Source organism: Branchiostoma floridae, chromosome 17 (genome assembly GCF_000003815.2).
Source record: "Branchiostoma floridae strain S238N-H82 chromosome 17, Bfl_VNyyK, whole genome shotgun sequence".
NCBI lineage: Eukaryota > Metazoa > Chordata > Leptocardii > Amphioxiformes > Branchiostomatidae > Branchiostoma > Branchiostoma floridae.
The window spans coordinates 7,256,337-7,261,742 of NC_049995.1; the positions used below are offsets into that span (position 1 = coordinate 7,256,337).

The 5,406-nt window shown below is 36.7% G+C and overlaps 1 protein-coding gene across 1 annotated transcript in view; it reads left to right on the plus strand.

Moving 5' to 3' along the window:
• LOC118405110 overlaps nucleotides 1–5,406 on the plus strand; it is a 33,726-nt gene that overhangs the window by 21,994 nt on the left and 6,326 nt on the right. The gene's annotated exons all lie outside the window — the stretch shown is intronic.

Sequence of the window (5,406 nt, forward strand, 5' to 3'; positions counted from 1 at the left end):
ATACATGGTACGTGTAAATTAGTTGTAGAGGATTTAGCAAGATTATTCAGTACTTTTCTTGATAAATCTACACCAACCAAAGGTGCATCCCGGTTGAGGAATGCCCAGCACCAACCACCACGCCGGCACCAACCACCGCTGCACCACCAGCCACTACAGTGTGTGAGCCTGTGTGTGAATGGTCTCCTTGGATAGATCTGCACTGTCCTCCAACGGGTAAGACTTATGATGCTACTTATTATTTTGTAAACCTCTGATAAACTTTTTTTTGTTCTTAATCTGATGATCTTCATCATCATCATTGGTCAACGTGCTAAAAATTACACACGACGGAATTATACCTGCCCTTACGGGGCATACTCTGCAATTTGCTGGTTGCAGCTGATTAAAAGGCAGGGAGACACCAGTTTCCCTTTTGGAGTAAATCACAGTATGACTGTTACAAGACAGAGGTTTGCCAGAACTCCATGTGATTTGAAGTGAATCACCAACTCCAGACAAAAGGATTTGCACCACATCTCACACTGGGGCATGCCCCTACTCTTTTTCGACCCTGCATGTTCTGAACAATTTGCGTAAAATCCAGCATTAATGGTCAGAAGATTATGTTGATTTCTAGAAAATTAGTCACATTTTGTACAATGTACATGTATGTAAATTCAAATATACATATTCTGGTATAAGCGTTATAATGTAAAGGTTTATGAAAAATCATGTTTGCTGTTGATGATCCATGGCTTTTTGTTGATCTGGACAAGTGTGTTTCTGTGATCATTTTATCAACCATTCTACCCTAGAAACAGAGAAACAGAGTCTAGAGTACCCCATGTGTCTTTAGAAGTAACTTGTATAGATTGTCCCTACCAAACATGGATTGGTTATGAGCAAGCAAGGAAGATTGAGATCTGAGTAGAAAGCAACCATTCACTACACAAAGCTTGTTTTGCAGTTATAAAGACCCAAAGATTTTGAAAATGTAAAACTATCCTCTCCTTTATGATAAGTTATAAATAATTTGATTTTAAGACCAATTAATGGTTCAATATCTTTGCTTAATTTCAGTCGGCATGTTTGTACGATGCACATTTCAAAATGATGCAGGTTGTAATACATTATTTGTTATACAGTTACTTAGTTTGTTTCCCATGTTTTTTTTATAAAATCAGATTTTCATTGTGCAGCACTAACTGCTATATTGTCGCATGCCCTCCCCACAGACTGCCTGTATGGTGATGATTCTCTTGGGCTGTCCTGCTACAATATCCCAGATGATCCATTACCCTATGAAGCTGCACTAATATATTGTGAGGGTCTTGGTGGCACCGTGGTGACTTTGTCATCTCCGGACGAAGTGGTAATTACCACACAGTCATATACAATACTGCTCATTCGTTACCAAGCCTTTAGAAAGTCATCGTTTAAGTGGGGATTCTTTGTAGAAAGACAGTCCCTGTTGATAGACCATCCAGTATACAAAAACTAGTACAAAACAGTTTTTTTTTCTTATTGGACCAGTCCGAGAAAGCTGAACCTGATACAAAATCAGTGAACCGGATTTGGGACTGATTAGAAAATGACTATATTATATCGGCAGGTGTCTACATGTTGGGAGCTTACCGTTCCAACGAAAATTTAGTTTGTAGTAATTTCTAAAAAATTTCCACAGTCAAACTTGGTGTAAAAACGAAAACTTTCAGTGCACCGCCAAAACTGTCAGTCCCCATACTAGACGCATCTCAAAGACAACAGCATGTCTATTGCAGTCACAACTATCCGGGAGTTCAGTACACAAGTTGTCACAAGCAATTACATTTAGGTCCAGACACAGGTCCGCATCTGGATCTCATCCTCTGGGCCTGGACCGGACATATACCTGAATTTTCTGAACCGGTACCCATCCCTATACTCAACTATTTTATATATCCATGGTCTTTTGGTCATTGGTCCACAATGGTCTACTCATGATATCATCAAGGACAAATTCGTGGTCCCCATTTAGGTGACCAATGAGTTCAGTGTTTAGAAAAGCCATTCTAGAAAACTTGGTATTGTCAGTGTACTCTGTGTAACAGTATGGTTTTTGTGTCCACCATATACTCAGTATATGCATAATTATGTGTTATAAACAATATCATACAGGGACATATTATGGAGCAGTATGGAGGTGACGTGTTCTATGTGCGTGCTCACTGGGACGACACCTTGAATGAATGGGTTTGGGACGAAGGCAGTCCTGATGGCAACGATATCTTTGAACGGCTGTAAGATTACTTCTTCTTCTCTTGACGTTACAAGAGTGAAGCCACTGATGTCTTCCTCCTTCTAGCATGTCCAAAAATATCTTAGAATAGGATTACGATTTTGTTACATGTGTGTGTGTGTGTGCTTTTTTCAAGTATATTCATAAGTGACCTATGTCAGTGCATAAAGTGCTACTTAAAATTTGGTGTCTTCCACACCTGATATTTATTTTCGAGGAAGACATTAGTTTGCATCCAAGAATCTATGAGGCAATATTTTTCCATTCTAGCATTTTAATTGTCTCATTTGATCAATGAATAATTCTAGAATTTCATTTTTTTGATAAGAATTTACTTTGGAATATACATGAAATTGTATGCTTACAACAAGTTTCTTGAACATTTTTAGCGTTTGAAAACACTTACACTCTGAAAATACATGTAAGAATACACTTTCAAGTTTATAAGTTAGACACTTTTAGCTCTCTAAATTACTACTGTAACAATATATGTATGTTTCCTGTACCTGGTTCGAAAAATATAAATAGTGACTATCGTTAGATTTCTAGCATTTGTCTGGATGAGCCAAAAAGGTGATTTGTCACTGTTAAGAGCTGGTGTTTTCTTTTTTTTGCACAAAATGTCAATTATATTACATACAAAAAAAACATAGATACTGATACTTCAAATCAATGAATCAAGATACAAGAAAAAATATTTATATGTCAGAGCAACAACAGTCATGAGGAACAGGTTGAAAATGATTAATGAGCTTGAAACCAAATCGCTTGCGTTGACTCTCTTTTTCTTTAATTAGGGGCGTGCAGCCTGGTTCCTCAACTACACCATGCCTCATAAGCATGAATGGACAACTCACTCCTGCATCCTGTGATGAGGCTAGGCAATTCATCTGTGAAACAACTGGAAGTAAGTTTTTTCTACACATTCAGGGTTAACATCTTGATTCTTTTAAATGTACAATGCATATCATTGATGTACCATTATGTTATTATATATGGTACTACTTATTCTACTTGGCACTTGGATTTATCAATTTTACACCAATGAATTCTTGATTTTTCATAAACTCTGCTTGCTGTGGCTAGCGTGTTTCTTGTTGATGAAATTGCAGCACCAGGCCCAGAAAGTGAAGATGACGATACAGCACGAGATGAAGGATATGACATCTGCGAGGAACCCATGGGTATTGAGTGTATGGACATGGACACAGGCGACATACTAACTGATGGATATGTGGGAATAGATGGAGCCGTGTGCGAGATAGCAACTGGTCTCCAGTGTCAATACAAGTAAGTGTGAAAGCTGCAACATTTTTTGCTAGACGGTGCCTTGTATAAAGAAGAGCGCCGATCTCTATTTAACACTATACAGTCAGTCAATACATGTAATTGCAACAAAATGTCAAAGCAGGACACATTTATATTTATTGAATACTTGATGTCATGCAGAAATGATCATGTGATAAACGCAATGTGTGAATATATCTCCACGTGTTTTAAAAAGAGAGAAGAAAACATTAGATGTAGCGGTTAACAATTATAGTGTATGATATATTTTACAGAAATACATGATGCTTCAGTTCCTTTCTCTTCTAGTTTAGTTTAGAATTACTGTTTAAGTTAAGTTCTTCTTTATCATCCATTAGACCACATGAATTATTATTATTATTATTATACATAACGTTAACAGGGCTCAAAAACCTTTTTTTTGCATACCTGCACAGGTGCAGGTGATATTGGAAATTACCTGCACCAGACCACTCTTACCTGCACCACTCAGAATTTAGAAAGTATTGATCATACTAAAGTCTGTTCAGAAACCACTGTCATTATTTCTTTTATACATCATCGGTGGTTACCGTTAATGCAGCTACATTTAGTAAAATCCACATCATGAAACGTAATTATGAACATGAACCGGTGCAGGTTAAGACATCCGAAATACTCTCACAACCCTAAATTGACCCCACTAACCTGCATTCGCAGTCGGTATTTTGAGCCCTGTACAGGCTAAAAGAAAACAACATCGGAGAACCCACAGTAGACAGTACAGAAAAGTGGGAATGAAATATGCATTGAGCTTGATTTGGAATTATTATCCGTTGGGACACAGGTGCTCATTGTAACAATAGCTTATTTTAAAGTTGCCTAAGAAATTAACTTGTTTTGATAGAGTCCATTCCAAGACACCATGCGGATGTTTGTTTCCATTGTTTAGAATTGATTTTAAAGTTTTGTAATTATATTTCTAGGACATTTGATACTTCAGAAATATTTTTAACACTGTTTCAACTTTATAAATATTTCCCTGGTCCTGTAAAACTTTGGAAATATTCATGGTGTGAAACTGGATACTTCTAATGGTTTCTAAATAATGATAACAGCATTCTACCATTATGTACCATTTTCTACCATTTTCTACCATTTTTTGTAAATGGTTTGGTGGGCTGGGAAGATAGCAATTCACACATCCTTGCAAAGTATGGTTGGGTGCCATGCAACAATGGCCCACCACAAAGGATCCACCAGTGCCCAGCAGTGAAATCTAAAAATATACAGATGCAACAATAGGGCTTACTTTTATGGGCCAATAAACTAATTTTACCATTTGGCCAGGTTTACCATTTTTTGTAAATATTTGTAAATGTGAAATAATCACAGAGAGGTTTCACAATTATTCTAAATAAAGATATTTTTGTACAGTTACTTTCAAAATGTTTCTAAAATATTCAAAGAAATTCAAATAAATGAGTATTTTCTTAGTCAAATTTTTGAAAATAATTTAATTATTGTGGCTCAGATATTCTTTTATTCAAAATGATTCAGACTAATTATAAATATCGCCTAAAAACCCTCATGGTGTCTTGGAATGGACTCTACATTTGAAACATTTGCTTCATTACAGTTCATTATATAGATAAATGTGTCTTTGAGATGTTCTTTTTGACAGCAAATAACCACAGATTGTCTATTTGAATTTTCACTTACAGCTGTCACAACTATCAAGTCAGATACCAATGTTGCTATGAAATGGACATATGTACCACACCTGCACCCACAACTGCAGCACCACCACCAACAACTGCAGCACCACCTACAACTACTGCAGCACCACCCACAACTACTGCAGCACCACCCACAACTAA